Here is a 16733-nt window from a genome sequence, read left to right on the forward strand (position 1 = left end):
GAAATTGTTTAAAATATATATCTATATATATGTATATATGTATGTATATATACATAGACAACTGTATTTCAATATAATGCTTTTCTTTGTAATTCTCTGAACTTTATGTATTAAAATACATAATTTTGAGGTGTTCATAGACTTTATCAGACTTCCAAAGGGGTCCATGACACAAAAAGATTAAGAAGTCCTACATTAAAACAACCCTATGGTCTGGAAACTTTGCTGGTAATGTGGTTTGGGGTGTCAATGAGTTGTTTAAGGATAGAGTCTTGAGTTTTGCTCTTACCTTTGTGTTTTAGGGTTCAGTATCTTACTCATTTAAGTTTGGTACCTCCAAATCTATTCATCTTCCTGCTACTGGGGAGAATAAGGCTGTGAAATAGCCTCTTATAGAAGGTGGGATTAGCCTGAATCTTGAAGGAAGCCAGAAGGTGAAAGAAGAGAGAGAATATTCCAGGTTTGAGGGACAGTCAATGAAGAAGCACAGAATTAGGAGTTGTCTCAATTTTTTTTAAGAAAAGATTTTTAAGATTTTTTTCCTTAAGAAAGAAGTTGATAGACATAAATACTTTTGTATATAATACTTGTAATGGTTGACATATATATTATTAGTATGGATTATTAAAACACCCTTGCTATTGATATCACCACATTTTAAAAATATTTTATTTATTTTTCCAATTATATGCAAAGTTAGTTTGAACATCATTCTTAAGACTTGACCCATTTTAGGATCTTTTATTTTAAAGTGCCATTTGCCAAGAACTGTTAAAACAGTAATTTCTAAATCATTTTTCTGTAAGGTTTTAAGTTTCACAGTTTTATCCCCCACCTCCCCTCCTCCCTTCCTCATACAGAAAGCAATTAAATATATGTTTTATATATATTTATATGATTATAACATGTTAAACATATACCTTTATTAATCATGTTATGAAAGAAGTACTAAGATGGGAAGGAAAAAACCATGAGAGGGAAAAACCCCATAATATATAAAACAAATTATAAAACTTAAAAATAGTAACCTTTGGTTTGCATTCAGACTCCATGGTTCCTTCTCTGGGTGTGAATTGTATTTTGTAACAAAAATCCTTTAGAATTGTCTTTGATTATTGAACTGTCGAGATTAGCTAGAACATCATAGTTGATCAGCACACAATGTTACTGTTAATGTGTACAGTTTTCTTCTGGTTAGCTCACTTCATTCTCCATCAGTTCGTGCAAGTTTTTCCAGGCTTTTCTGAAGTCCTAACCCTCATGATTTCTTACAGAGCAATAATAGTCCATCACATTCATTTACTATAATTTGTTCAGCTATTCCTCAATTGATGGGTATCCTCTCAACTTCCAATTCTTTGCCACTATAAAAGAGCTGCAATAATTTTGTTCATGAAGGTTTTTTATCCTTTTTAGGTGATCTCTTTGGGATATAGACCTAGTAGTGGTAGAATTGCTGGATCAATTGTACAGTTTTATTGCCTTTGGGGCATAATTCCAAATTGATCTCCAGAAAAGTTGAATCAGTTCACAACTCCATCAACAATGCATTAGTGTCCCAGTTTTCCCACACCCCCCTCCAACATTGATCATGTTCCTTTTTTTTTTTGTCATATTGGTCAATCTGATAGGAATGAGGCGGTACTTTGAGTTGTTTTAATTTGCATTTTTCTAATCAATAATGATTTAGAGCATTTTTCATATGACTTTAGATAACTTTAATTTCTTCATCTGAGGACTTGTATGTTCATATCTTTTGACTGTGTATCAATTGGGAAATGACTTGTATTCTTATTAATCTGATTCTGTTCACTATAAATTTTAGAAATGAGTCCTTTATCAGAAGCATTAGCTGTAAAAATTGTTTTCCAACTTATTGCATTCCTTTTAATCTTGGTTACATTGGTTTTATTTGTGTAAAAACTTTTCAGTTTAATATAATCAAAATTATCCATTTTATATTTTATAATTTCTCTATCTCATCTTTGGTCATAAACTATTCCCGGTTCCATAGATCTGACAGATAAACTATTCCTTGTTCTCCTAAATAATTTATGACATCACCTCTTATGCCTAAATCCTTAACCATTTGGACCTTATCTTGGTATAGGGTGTGAGATGTTGGTCTATGCCTAGTTTCTACAATAGCATCTTCTAGTTTTTCCAGCAGTTTTTATCAACAAGTGAGAACTTATCCCAGAAGCTGGAATTTTAGGATTTATCAAATAGCAGATTACTATAATCATTTACTACTGTCCTTTGCACATAATCTACTATTTCTCAATGACTGAAGATTCATTAATATGACTTTAAATCTGGTATGTCTAGGTCACCTTCATTCACATTTTCTTTCATGAGTTCCCTTGATATTCTTGACCTTTTGTTCCTCCAAATGAATTTAGTTACTCTTTTTTCTAGCTCAATTAAAGTAATTTTTTTGGTAGTTTGATTGGTATGGCACAAAATAAATAATATATTTTAATAATTTTTTTATTATATTACATGAGCATATATATTATATTAATTACATTATATACACACACGAGTAATGACATTTGCCCAGTTAGATCTGATTTTATTTGTGTGAAAAGTGTTTTACAGTTTTTTCATTTGGTTTCTGAGTTTGTCTTGGCTGGTAGACTCCCAAGTATTTTATACTGTCTACAATTACTTTAAATGGAATTTCTCTTTCTATCTCTTGCTGCTGTGTCTTGTTGGTAGTATATAGAAATATTAATGATTTCTGTGGGTTTATTTTATATCCTGCAACTTTGCTAAAGTTACTAATTGTTTCAAGGAGTTTTTTTTAGTTGATTTTTCAAGATCTGCAGTGAGAATTTTATTTTTTCAATCCCTATTCTAATTTCTTCAATTTATTTCTTCTCTTATTGCTAAATATAACATTTCTAGTACAATATTGAATAATTGTGATGATAAAAACTATCCTTGTTTCACCCCTTATCTTATTGAGAATGCTTCTAACTTCTCATTATATATAAAGATTGTTGATGGCTTTAGATAGTTACTACTAATTGTTTTAAGGAAAAATTCCATTTATTCTTGAGCTCTCTAGTTTTCTGAATAGGAATGAGTGCTTATTATGTCAGCAGCTTTTTTCAGCATATGATTGAGATAATCATATGATTTTTATAAGGTTTTTATTGGCATAGTCAATTATGCTGATAGTTTTCCCAATATTGAACCAACCCTGTATTCCTGTATAAATTCTACATGATCATAGTATATTATCCTAGTGATAACTTGCTGTAATCACTTTGTTAATATTTTATTTAAAATTTTTGTATCAATATTCATTATGGAAATTGGTTTATAATTTTCTTTCTCTGTTTTGACTCTTCCTGGTTTAGGTATCAGTATTACATTGGTATCAGAGAAGGAATTTGGCAGAATTCTTTCACTTACTATTTTGAAAAAGTTATCTAGAATTGGAATTAATTGTTCTTTAAATGTTTGGTAGACTTCACTTGTGAATCCATCTGGTTCTGGAGATTTTTTTTCTTAGGAAGTCCATTGATGTCTTGCTCAATTTCTTTTTCTGAAATGGGGCTATTTGAGTATTTAATTTCCTATTTCTTTAATCAGAACAATTTATATTTTTGTAAATATTCATCCATTTCACTTGGATTGTCAATTTTATTAGTATGCAATTGAGTAAAATGTCTCCAAATTATTACTTTAATTTCTTCCTCATTGATGGTGAATTTATCTTTTCCTTTTTCCATACTGGCTATTTGGTTTTCTTCTTTCTTTTTTTAAAATCAAATTAACCAAAGATTTCTCTATTTGTTGCTTTTTTTCAGGAAACCAAGTCTTAGTTTTATTTATTTTTTCAATAGTTTTCTTACTTTCAATTTTATTATTCTCTCCTTTGATTTTCAGAATGACTAATTTGGTATTTAATGGTGGACTTTTAATTTATTCTTTTCTCTAGTTTTTTACTTGCCAGCTGAGCATTTAAAGATATAAAATTTCTAGTAATAACTTCTTGTCAATGCAGTATCTTACAAGTTTTGATATGTTGTGTCCTTATTGTCATTTTTGTGGATGAAATGATTCATTATTTTTATGATTTGTTATTTAATCCACTCATTCTTTAAAATTAGGTTATTTAGTTTCCAATTAATTTTTGGCTCTCTATGGCTCTTTATTGAACATGTTTTTTATTGCATCATGATCTAAAAAGGATGCCTTTGATATTTCTGCCTTTCTGCATTTAATTATGAGATTTTTATGCCCTGATACATGGTCAGTTTTTGTGAGGGTGCCTTGTATCACAGAGAAAAAGACATATTCCTTTCTATCCCCATGCAATTTTTTCCCCAGAGGTGTATCATATCTAACATTTCTATCACTTCTTAATTCCCTTCTTTTTTATTGGTCCCCAACCAGTATAGTTTTTCTGTCTTTGTCTCCCTATAACTCATTTAGCTTATCTTCTAAGAATTTGGATGCTATGCCACTTGAAATTACTTCATTGTCTATAGTACCTTTTAAGAAGATGCAGTTTCCTTCCTTCTCCCTTTTAAAGATTTATCTTTGCTTTTGCTTTGTCTGAGATCAAGATTGCTACCCCTGCTTTTTAAACTTTATATTTTTACTCTGTGTGTGTGTGTGTGTGTGTGTGTGTGTGTGTGTGTTTGTGTCTTTGCTTCAAATGTCTTTCCTGTAAAGGGGTAGCTAGTGACACAGTGGATAGAGCACTGACTTTGGCTTCAGGAGGATGGAAGTTCAAATTTAGCCTCATATACTTGCCACTTAGTCTCCAGTCATCATCCTGATTCATATCTGGCCACTGGATCCAGATGGCTCTGGAGGAGAAAGTGAGGCTAGTGACTTGGCACATTATTACCCTCACTCAAATCCAGTTCATGTGCTTGTCATGACATCACCTCCCTGATCTCATGGTCTTCTTCAAAAATGAAGGACAAACATTATTGTTGTTGTTGTTGTTATTGTTATTGTTTACTGTAAATAGCATGTTGTTGGATTCTGATTTTTAATCCACTCTATCCATTTCTGTTTTATGGGAGAGATCATCCATCCCATTTACATTTATTACCCTCCATCCCACTTCTCTTCTGTTTGTACTTTTTTTTCTTTTTTTCACCCTTTCCCTCCTCACCAATGTTTTGCTTCTGAATACCACCTCCTTCAGTCTGTCTCTTCTATCAGCCACTCTCCCTTGTCTTCTCTCTTTGCCTTTCTTCCTTCCTTCCTTCCCTCCCATCCTACTTTTGCTCTCCTAATGCCTAAAAGATAAGCTAAATTTCTGAACCCAACTGGTTGAGTCAAATCTGATGAGAGTAAGATTCAGCAGTTCTCATTCCCCTCTTTTCTTTACCTCTACTATGATAAGTCCTTTGAGTCTCTTCATGTTATGTAATTTACTCCATTCTACCTCCTCCTTCCTCCTGTCTCTTTATAATCCCCCCTTTTTAATGTCTTAATTTTTAAAAATCATTCCATCAAAATTAAATTATGTCCATACCTTAAGCCCAAGTATACTCTTTCTAATAGAGTTACAATTCTCAAGTCATAAGACTCTTCTTCCCCTGTAAGAATTTAACCAGTTTAATCTTATTGATTAGTAGTCTTTTTTATTTTCCCATTTACCTTTTTATGTTTCTCTTGAGTCTCTTGTTTGAAGATCAACTTTTCTTTTCAGTCCTGAGCTTTTCTTCAGGAAAGTTTGAACACCATCTATTTCATTAAATGTTCTATTTTCTCCTAAAAGGATATGCTCAATTTTGCTGGGTAGTCGATTTTTGTTTGTAATCCAAGTTCCTTTGTCCTCCAGAATATCATATTCTAGTCCCTTTGACCATTTAATATTGATTCTGCCAGGTCCTGTGTAACACTGACTGGCTCCTTGATATTTAAATTGCTTCTTTCTGGTCACTTGCAGGGTTTTCAACTTGATTTGATAATTTGGGGATTTGGCTATGATATTCCTTGGTATTTTCATTTTGGGATCCCTTACAGGAAGTGATTGGTGGATTCTTTGCCCTCTTAGTTACAGGATATCAAGGCAGTTTTCCTTGATGATTTCTTGGATGATGTCTAGGCTCTTCTTTTTTGATTATGGCTTTCAGGTAGTCCAATATTTCTTAAATTAATTCTCCTAGATCTACCTTACAGGTCAGTTTGTCTCCAATGAGGTATTTTACATTTTCTTCTATTTTTTTTTACTTTTTATTTTGTTTAACTAATTCTTGATGTCTCATGGAATCATTGGTTTCCATTAACCCCAACCTATTCTTCAAGGAGTTATTTTATTCAGTTAGCTTTTGCTAACTCCTTGTCCATTTGATCTATTTTCTTTTTCATTTGCTCAATTATATTTTTACAGGATTTGTTTTCTTCTGTCAATTTTTATATTTCCTTTTGAAAGATGTTGAATTTCTCTTGCATTTCTTTTTTCCCCAATTTTTCCATTTGATTTTTAAAATCCTTTTAGAGCTTTTCTAAGAAATATGGCTGAGCTGGAGACTAATTTATATTCTCCTCTGCAGTTTCACATTGCAGTACCTTTTCTGAGATGATGTTTTGCCCAACCTGACCTCAAGGTAATTTTTAATAGATCTGCCTTTCTCTGGTCTTTCTTACTCATTTTGAGTTTTGTTCCTGGGCAATCATGCAAAGTTCTTATGTTGCAGGCTTTTGATATTGAGAACCCCAGAAACATGCTCACTGGCCTGTGGCTGTTGGATTTAGGAACTCCAGGGGGTTATTCTCTGGACTGACCAGTTAGGAATGCTAGCAGCTTGCTCTCTAGACTGTTGGTGTTGGGAATGCCAGTTGCCCATTTCCTGGGTTGTCTGTATGGGGAACACCTGGGGCTTGCTCTGTGTGTTGTCTTCACTGGAACACCAATAGCTTGTTCACTGGGTTGGGAAAGCCAGGGGCTTACTGTCTGGACTGGACTATCCAATCTAGTCACACCGACTGAATGGGGGTCCCAGCCTGTCCACTGTGCCATTGACCCACCAAACCTGGATTACCTTAGCAGAAGATCTCTTCCACAGCTGAGAATCTCAGGTGAGCCCCACCTTGCCCTGCCACCTAGGCGGGGTCTCTGGGTCTCTGTTCTCTGCTCCCCCACAACAGACCTTGCTGGAAGATGTTCCACAATGTTCTTTTGTGGGTTCTGTCACTCCAAAGGTGATAGAAAGCTTTATTAATGTTGTTTCTAAGGGGAAACCTGGGAGAGCTTAAGAAAGTGCCTTGTTTCTACTGTCTTGGCCAGAAGTATCACTACATTTTATAAGGGAAAAGATACAGTTGTCATTCTGGAACTGAACAGCTCTGCAGAGAACTCTACAATTTTTAAAGAATCAAAATTGTTCATGGTCTAAAGGGCTAATGAATGTATGTCAGAAAATACTTTTGATGACCTGACCACAAGAATTGGCATGAATAGAAAAAAAGGTTAGAAAAGGAGATGGCCCTGTCATGGAAGAGAGGGAGGGATAATAGCAGTCAGTTCAAATGCTGAATTTGATACCTTTGGAATGTAAAAAAAAATAAAAGACCTAGAAGAAATTCTTTAGACTATTAGGTAAATTCATAGTGACTTTCTGTATCATAGATCTATAGCTGAAAAGGTAGTAAACTGATTTAGTAAACTGATACCCAGGAAAGTTAAGTGACTTGCCTATAGTTACAAAAGTAGTAAGTGTCAGAGTCAGATATATATATATATATATATATATATATATATATATATGTATGTATACACACATATATATATACATACATATGTGTGTGTGTAAATTTATAGATAAAGTTTCAAGAACAAGAATTAGAAAGGATAAGACAGCAAAGAAGGAAAATCAATGTACTTCTAGAAGGAATATCAATTGACATGATCATAGATCTTTAATTGCTTTGAATAGTGGTTTAGTAGTTTAATTATGTTTTAAGTAGGCGGAATGATTTAAGTGAGAAAGATGAAGAAGTAAATCTAAGTGCTACATAATGAGACAGAATATTATAAAGAACTGACCCTATAATGCAAGTCACAAATAAAAGGTGAAAAATTTGACTATTACTTAACAGAGACCAAGGAAGAGATCTGTCAGACAAAGTTGATCATTGTATTGAACTTTGATAACAAAGCATCATATATTAGTCAGCTACTTGCTAGGACTTCAAGACAGCTATGTCATGTTATAGTAAGGGCTAGTATTAGGCAGAAGGTATAATTTCAGGGGAACAAGAAGGGCCCTACTTCCTCCAAAATAACACTTCTGGATTAAAGTTGAATGGGTCATCCATGCAACTACCAATGATTTATTATTCCCTGTGAATTTAAACCTTCCCAAAACTCTGTGAAGGAAGTATTATCACCATTACTCCCATTTTTATAGAAAAGGCTCTGAATGATTAAATTTGACTTAAAATGTTAGCTCTGAAGTTTATTTGCTCTGTGACCCTGGATCACTCATATAATCTCTTCCAGGTTTGAGTTCCAAATGCTAAGGTGAGAATAGTAGTAGTAGTAGTAGTAGTAGCAGCAGCAGCAGCAGTAATTACCTCAAAAGATTTTTATAAGAATTCAATGAAAATATTTTGTCAAATATGTGTGCATGCTTGTATGAGTGTATTACCCAGGTAAGATTTGTGTCCACATAGATTGTTCAAAAGAGTCTCACTGGAGGCACTGACAGATATCTCTAGACTGTCCCAAGGGTCACTGTAATTCTTGCATAAGGCCTCAAGTTGACTACTTTGTTAATCAATTTTTGAAAGATATCCTGGAATTGTATGACTGTACATGATTTTGGTTTGAAACAATTTTCTTCCTGGTCATTCTTAAGGTGGGTAGGATTATCAAATATATTACCCCTTCCTACCAAAAGCTGGTAATGTGAAAGAATATCATAAATGGTGGATAACAAGTAAATTCATCATCTGAGGCTTCCGCGAGTTGGAATGTTTTGCTGGATGGTCTGGCCTCCATGTTGATGAATGCTGACTGATCAGGGTCCTAAAGATTGGAGTGTTTGTGGCTGTTCCTTAAAGATAGATGACAATGAATTTTACCACATCAAGTGAGTAAAAGTCATGTTAGGGTTATTAATTGGCCTAATATATTTGGTGTATTTTAGAGAATAGGAAGACCTGAAGAGAGGGGGAGAGAGAGAAGAAATGGCCAGTTGGTGGAACAGTTAGACACACAGAATTAAGTCAGATGTCTTATATGAGTGTGATTTGTAGTGTACCATAACAATTATGCTAGTAAAATCAAAGATCACAGATCACTATGACATATATAATAATAATGATGATGATGGAAAATTTGAAACATTATGAGATTTACCAAAATGTGAAATTGGAAAAAATGGTGCCATTTTGTTGAAGGTTGCCACAAACCTTCAATTTGTAAAAATTACAATGTCTTTAAAGTGCAATAAAATGATATATACCTCTATGTTATTTCTTAAAGGAACAATGATTCTTCTTTCTCCAGCTCTTAAGCCAACTCTGCCTTCCCTCAGGCATCCAGTATCATGCCAGGATACTATCACATCTAAGCAGCAGCAAGCAAAATGTTCCAGGTTTAGAAACCTGGGTTAGTTCCAAAGTATATAAACTACTTTGTAAAAATGATATAGAGTGTCAACTATTATCATCTTCTATTTTTAATTATATATACTTTCCTCATTTCTATTGTTTTACATGGATAATTAAGAACTGACTGCAATTAAAATAATTTGCATATTTTTGCAAATTTAATAGATAAATTTGATTTTCTTCTTATAGACTGATTATTGTGAATCATTTGTGTTAATTAAAAATTCATTGTTATCAACTAAATGTCAAAGGATAATGATATAAAACTTGTTACTGTCACAATGATGGAACAGTGGTAAAAAACTTTTAAGGTGTTGAGAATTTTTAGACGATGTTAAGAATCATACTGTTTTTATATTTGTGTATACATTAACTTAACTTTTAGTGTTCAGAATGTTAATCTTTGTTCAGTTGACTAATAGGAGGACATTCTATTGGAGGAACTGAATCATGTCAGTTGAATTTCACTTAGATTGGAAGGATGACTTATCACTGGAGAGATTTTCTCCATCTCCCATTTCCTCCCCTCCCCCCACCAAAAAAAAAAAGATTGGACTGAATTCATCTGTCTAAAGGCAGCAGGAAGTATAATTTCATGGGATATTTGGTAGTTTCATATGGCAGTGCTCCAGATTTGCTTTAAAAGACTACTGTGAAGATAATTATAGCTTATGTACCAACAGATATTGTAGAAGATGAGGAAGTATCAGAAACTGTATGAAAAACCTGATAAAGCCTTTCCATTTAAACTAACTTTTATTTTAATGTTCAGTGATGTCAATACAAAATTGGACAGAGAGGAGAAAAGTGTGTGTGTGTGTGTGTGTGTAGTTTAAAATATGGCTCAAGAGTAGGAAATGAAAAAGGCAAAAGTCTCATGCCTGTTTGTCATTTGTACTTTCTTCAAGGAATTAGAAAACAGGCAATAGATTTGGCAAGCATTGTATAAGCACACCAAAAAATGAAGTTTTTAATATTTTAACAGTAAATGAATGGGAAGAAGTAAATAAGCATTTATTAAGTGCCTGATGTTTGCCAGACATTTTCCTGAGCATTTTACAGCTATCTCATTTGAGCCTCATATCAGTCTTGGGAGGTAGATGTTTTTAATATTTCTATTTTACAGTTACTGAGGCAGACAGATTTTAAGTGATTTTCCCAAGGTTATGCCAAACTATTTAAGTGTCTGAGGCCAAGTTTAAGCACATCTTATTTACTCCAAGTCTTCTAGTCAATCTATTTTAGACCATCAACTTTTTAGAGAAAAGACCAAAAATTGTACCAAGTTATTAGAAAGAATAAGAATGAGAATAATGCATACAGTTGAGCTAATTCTAACCTGGACTATTTTTGAACTTACAGAAATCTGACTTCCCTCATAAAATGCTGACATTAGCTATTATTGAGTATTTTTTTCATATTTCTTGATATAAAAAGACCACTTCCAGAACATTCATTTTTACCAATCATTTAGCAACCTCTTCTCCTTTGAGAAGTTCCCCTTCTCTCTATTTCTTCCTCACTATATTCTCATCCCTTCCCTTTGACTGATAAGGATATTAAGGATACTCAGGAGAATATGAATTGAACAGCATTTTGAAGCTATGCTGTTTCATTCCTACATTTCTTTGTCCATTTCCATGAGTAAAGGCCATGGTGGGCGCTAAAATAATAAAATTGATCTTTCCTAGAATTGACTCTCTATATAAAGATATTGATTTCAATCATCAGCAACTCCCAGATCATTCTCCAAACTAGTACTTATCCCACAATCTTATTCTCTACCCCAGTCTCTTCCTTTAATAGTTTGGAATTTCTATCCATGCTGTTCTTTCCCTCAAAAACTCTCAGTCTTCCAGGTTAACTTCCTCAGGTCTATGACCTACACCTTGATTCCCATCTCAGTCACTGGTAAGGACAGTTATAACCTTGATGTATTACTATCATTGAACTCTTCTCAGATTGCACCTTCCTGTATTCCCGGACCTCTCCCTCTGACTCATTCCACATAAACTTACTCTGTCTTTTTTTGATAACATCCTTGTTTCCCAAGTCTGAATCTGGTCACTGTTCTTGTTTTACATTCTTAAATTTCTTCTACCCTTGAATCTTTTGCCTTCTTATCTTAAAACTTCTATTATCTTGGGCAAGTGATAAAAATCTCTGAGGCTCATTGTTCTCATATATTAATAAGATATTTTTAAAACTACTTAAATCTTAATAAACCCTAACCTTTAGTAACCTCTATCATCTGCCTGTTTTGTTCTTACTCCAAGTCTTGCAACAGCTGTCTAATATATCTATCTCATCTCACTTTGGTCCTAACTACTTTATGGAAATTCTTATGATCTCTTCTGATTGACTGACTTTCTGAAGCAATTTTACCAAAAAAAATCTCTTTTGTATCATTCCTCCTACTTTGCAGATGTATTTATTTTTGGCTCTTTCAGTATAACTGGGAATGACCAACTTTGGGTATTGATTTGGGTTGTGAAATATATATCGACAAGGTAAAAGGAGAAAGGAGGAAAGTTCAAAGACATAGGATAACAGAAATGAGGCAAGATTGTAAACTGGGCAGAAAGATTCTTTTATCCTAACCCCTATCACCATATTAGCAATGAATAAGCCAAGAAGAATAGTCAGTTAGTCTAGACTGTGAACAATGAAGTTGGAAACACTGTAGAAAGGATTGGAGGTTGCTGCCTGTGACAGAAATAGGAGTTTCTGGGTAGCCTGGGGAAAGATACAGATTTATGGTAACAGATGATCTATTGCATATTGACAAATTCCTTTTATTGTTTACTCTCCCTACAATCAAGCATGTCTGCCTTTGCATCTGGGACTTCTTAGTTACAAGGTGGGGACAAGGTTTCTAGGTAGAGGCAAGCTCAAGAGCTAATTATTACTAGGTAAATCCACATTAATCACAACTCTTAAGACTAACAAGACCCTGAAATTACCCAGAGGGAGGTAGAACTGGAGGTGTTAGAAGATTATATCTTGTTAGGAAACTTTGAAGCTTTCAATTTAACTCACCTAATTTCAACAGAGTAGAGTACCTAAGCTCATGAAGGTAATCATGAGATTTCCCAGGGTCTTGTTTTAGTGGTAAATTGAATCAGGTCATTTGCTAACAATGCCTCTGTGAGGTTCAGCTGAGAAAATAGAGGCCATCTGTTTCTAATGCTCTTTTCTTCTCAGTTCTTTGAAAAAGAGGAAACATTTTTATCAAAGCCAACACCTATAACTGTCCACTCCTATTTCCTTTCAGAACTTGAACTTTAAATCATCCCTTCTCTTCCTCTCATCTTCAGTCTACACCACTGGAAAAAAAATAGCTACATGGCAGAATTAAACCTTGTTATATTCCAGTCTTTGATGTAAGATGTATTTCTGCTGAATGGATATGGAGTTGCTTACTGACTATGGATTTAGAGTTCATATTCATACAGTCATGGGATATCTGGCTATGGACTGAACTATATCACTAATAAACAGACAATTCAAATGAGAGTTGATTGTGTTTCTATGATGTGCCAACATTGTGCAAGTTGTTATTCAGAAAAAGTATCTGGCAAGTTTTAACCTGAAGGAGTTTATAATCTTTTGGGGTTAAAAGACTCTCAGAAACATTTAAAAATAATACAATATTATATGTATCATAAAAGAATAATATAAATAAAATCCTATCAATATGTTTGAAAATTCAGTTGGGAGAACTAAGTAAGATTGAACGAGTTAAGTGTTTTCTTATAAAGATAGGTTCTTAATAAATGTTTGTTGAATAGAATTGGGTTTGAAGTCCAGGATAAGAGATGTCAATATGTCTGTGTCTGTGGAGTTTAAGCTAGAGAAAAATAATACCATTATGTTGTCTGGTTGTGTGACAGTTGGGTTACTGAATTGTATAACCCAATCCTTTATCCTAAAGGAACTGCCAAATCTCTTTTGGAAATTTGTGTGCATAATCGTAAATTAACTAAAAGGTTTTTATAGGAAACCATTTTCTTTTTCAGGAAACAGTTAAAAAAACTTTAATATTTGTAAAGAAATAATCTGCTGTAAAGCTAATCTTATCTGTTTTTATACATTTAGAAGTAAAACATATTTTGTCCCTTAGGGAACCTTTTTCTTCTTTTCAGGATCCAATTTAATAACCTTATAAAAAGAAAAATCTGGGTCCATCTGTGTGGAGTTGTGCATAAGAAAGAAGAGGAATTAATTCACACTGTCTGGTGTCAGGATGTAATATGATTATGCCGACAAAGCTAAAAAAAGAAAATACCCAGATCTCATAAAAAAAAATTGGAAGAGGTCACAGTTACAACAGATGGAAAGAGAAGTGGGTCTCATCATTCTACAGTTTCTAAGCTAAGAGGACACATTAACCTCGGCATCCACAGAATATACAGCTGATGTAACCTGGTGAAGGTCACCAGATCTTAATCTAGTATCAGAGGGAGAGCTGAGAATTTTATATCAAAGTCCTTATGCATATTTATTTACCTTAGAAAAATAACCAAGGGGATTGATTAAAGGTATTTAATGGATTAATGTTTTGAAATTTTGGCATCACATGCATTCAACCCTCAGTTACCTCCATATGGATCATTCATGGATATTTTAATATGATTATTTAAAAAGACAGATCATGGATAGGATACCTAGAGAATTGACAGAATCTTAATCAGAATGAATCCAAGAGATTATTTAATATAATTTTTATTTCTGATTAATTTCAATCTGGTAAATTTAATCATTTTAATATGGTCAATCTTAGTTCTAGTCAATTTTAAACTTAAGGTTTAGTAGGCTCCTATATACTGTAAGTTCAGGAAGGAAGGGGGATGCTCAAAAATGAAAGATGTGAAAGGAAATAATTTTGTTGAGAAGGAAATAAAGAAGCTCTCCAAAGAGACTGATTTCAATGCACACAGAAGTCCCCAAGAAGCTTAGATTTTTAGAATTAGAGTAAATGGAAGCAAAGGCAAAATAACATGATAAATATAAGAGAGTGACAAGAGCCTGTAAGAATAACATTAGTAATACTCAAGGGCAGAATGAGCTGAGGACAGCAGGAAACTGAAAGACAGCAGCCTTCCCCTCCTTTATTTAAGCTATATAGTGGGAAAGAAGAGAAACAACAAACAAAAAGGATGAATTCACTGACTGGACTGGATGAAATGAGGACAAATGACAAGATTAAAAAAGGCAGAGCTGGTTTTTTTCTGTCTAGGTAAATGACCTTTTTGTAGGAAAGGAGAAAATCAAAGTGGTTAACAGGAAGTTAATTCCTAAAATAAGGGGTTAGTTAAAAAAAAAAAGCCTAGGTGACCTTGAAAAATTCAATTGAACTGGCATTCATTATTACCTGGTGATTTTAGCACAAAGGTGGGAATAGATGAGAATGGAAAAAAATTTTGAAAAGCACATGAATCAGGAATAAGAAATTAGAGAGACCCAAAACCTATAGACAGAAGCTCCACACCTATAAATTCTGAATATTTTCATTGAGAAAAAAATTGGAAGGTATTAGAAATGATTTGTACCAGATAACATTACAAAAATTGAATTGATTATATTTTAACAGATACAAAACAACTCTTTACAGTCAGAACATTTACTTGTTATAAGAAAGATTAAAGAACAAAACTACATGAAAAAATAAAAATGAGAAAAAGGTGTATATATACATTTAAAAAAATTACAACTTGACCTGTTTAAGTTATTGTTACTGGCATGGGATTTGGATGGAAAAAGAATATAGACACCAAGTATTATAATTTAAAACAAGTTTAAAAAATGTAAATCAGTTGTCATAAAAAGGAGACCAAAAGATCCTTAGTTGGCAAACATTTAACTTACTTGCCAAGCTGAGAAATAGCAGCCAAGAGTGATACCAGTTAAAATTGTAAAAATCTTAGGAAGAAATATGTTGGAAGATTATGAACAGTGATATTTCACAAACAGAGATAAGTAGTGGTGTGTGTTTGGAGAGGGGGGAAGGAGGTGTATGTAAAACATTTTTAATTTTTAAATTTTTTTTGCAAGGCAATGGGGTTGAGTAAGTTTAAACTAGAAAACCTAGCTGCCCCTAAAAATGATTTAAAGAAAGCTCAACCTAGCAATGCCACCATTAGGATTTAATGACTGGAAGAAAGAATGAGGCTGACAACTCTGAGCAACTCTGCCCCACTTAAATCTTAACGCATGCACAAGTCAAGACATTGTAATTCAGAAAAATAAAATACTATTTTTTGATTTAAAAAAAGATAAAAGAAATCTTGGTACAGAGAAACCCAGTTAGCCAAATCATCTCAAAAGTATTTTGAAATGAAACTGTAGAACAACTAACAGATTAAAGCTACAGAAAATCTGCAAAGATTTTAAGAATAAATTTTTTTTGTCATTAAGGAAACAGTCACCATATATGAACTCAAACAGCACAGTCCTGCATATGTTTATGAAACATGAATTCTTAACTTTTTTGTCACAGATCCTTAGGAAATTGGGTGAAATCTCTGAATAAATATTTTCTGCTTACATTCAAAATCAAAGGGATTACTAAATTTCAGTTAAAATTAGCAAAAATAAAGGTGTAATTTTTATTCCAAAAAGTTTATAAAATCCCTTAGGTTAAATAACCTCTAGCATATCGGTGGTGGCTAGGTGGCACAGTGGATAGAACACCGGCCCTGGATTCAGGAGGATCTGAGTTCAAATGTGACCTCAGACACTTAATAATTACCTAGCTGTGTGACCTTGGGCAAGTCACCTAACCCCATTGCCTTGTAAAAATAAAGAAATGAATGAATGAATGAATGAATGAATAAATAAATAACCTCTAATATAGAAAATGTAGAAATGGCTCTAAAGAGAATCTGGATTAGACCATATGAACATGGAAGGGATCTGTGCTAGACATGACAGAATTGTAACTATATTGATGGATTATTTTTACTGGGCATCTGAAGGCAGGAAAATATAAAAAAGTATATTAAAAGCCCATTAAATTTTACTAATAACTTAGAAAAGTAAAAGAACATCAGCATCTATTGATTTACAAGCCTATTTTCATATATAATCTCTACAACTTTTAAGGGTATCCTTGATGAAAGTATTAGCAGAGAACA

The 16733-nt window shown here is 33.3% G+C and overlaps 1 protein-coding gene and 1 long non-coding RNA gene across 4 annotated transcripts in view; one reads left to right on the plus strand and one right to left on the minus strand.

The window, feature by feature from the left end:
* PKIB (cAMP-dependent protein kinase inhibitor beta) overlaps window positions 1–16733 on the plus strand; it is a 139743-nt gene that overhangs the window by 91505 nt on the left and 31505 nt on the right. Inside the window, exon 2 of one of the 3 annotated variants that reach the window (XM_074187487.1) lies at window positions 13743–13942. The exons of the other annotated variants lie outside the window; for them this stretch is intronic. The gene's annotated coding sequence lies outside the window, so the exon portion shown is untranslated. The remainder of the gene's footprint in view (window positions 1–13742; window positions 13943–16733) is intronic. 3 annotated transcript variants of the gene reach the window in all.
* LOC141487897 (uncharacterized) overlaps window positions 1–16733 on the minus strand; it is a 107965-nt gene that overhangs the window by 3309 nt on the left and 87923 nt on the right. The gene's annotated exons all lie outside the window — the stretch shown is intronic.

Source organism: Macrotis lagotis, chromosome 5, assembly GCF_037893015.1.
Source record: "Macrotis lagotis isolate mMagLag1 chromosome 5, bilby.v1.9.chrom.fasta, whole genome shotgun sequence".
In the NCBI taxonomy this organism is placed as follows: domain Eukaryota; kingdom Metazoa; phylum Chordata; class Mammalia; order Peramelemorphia; family Peramelidae; genus Macrotis; species Macrotis lagotis.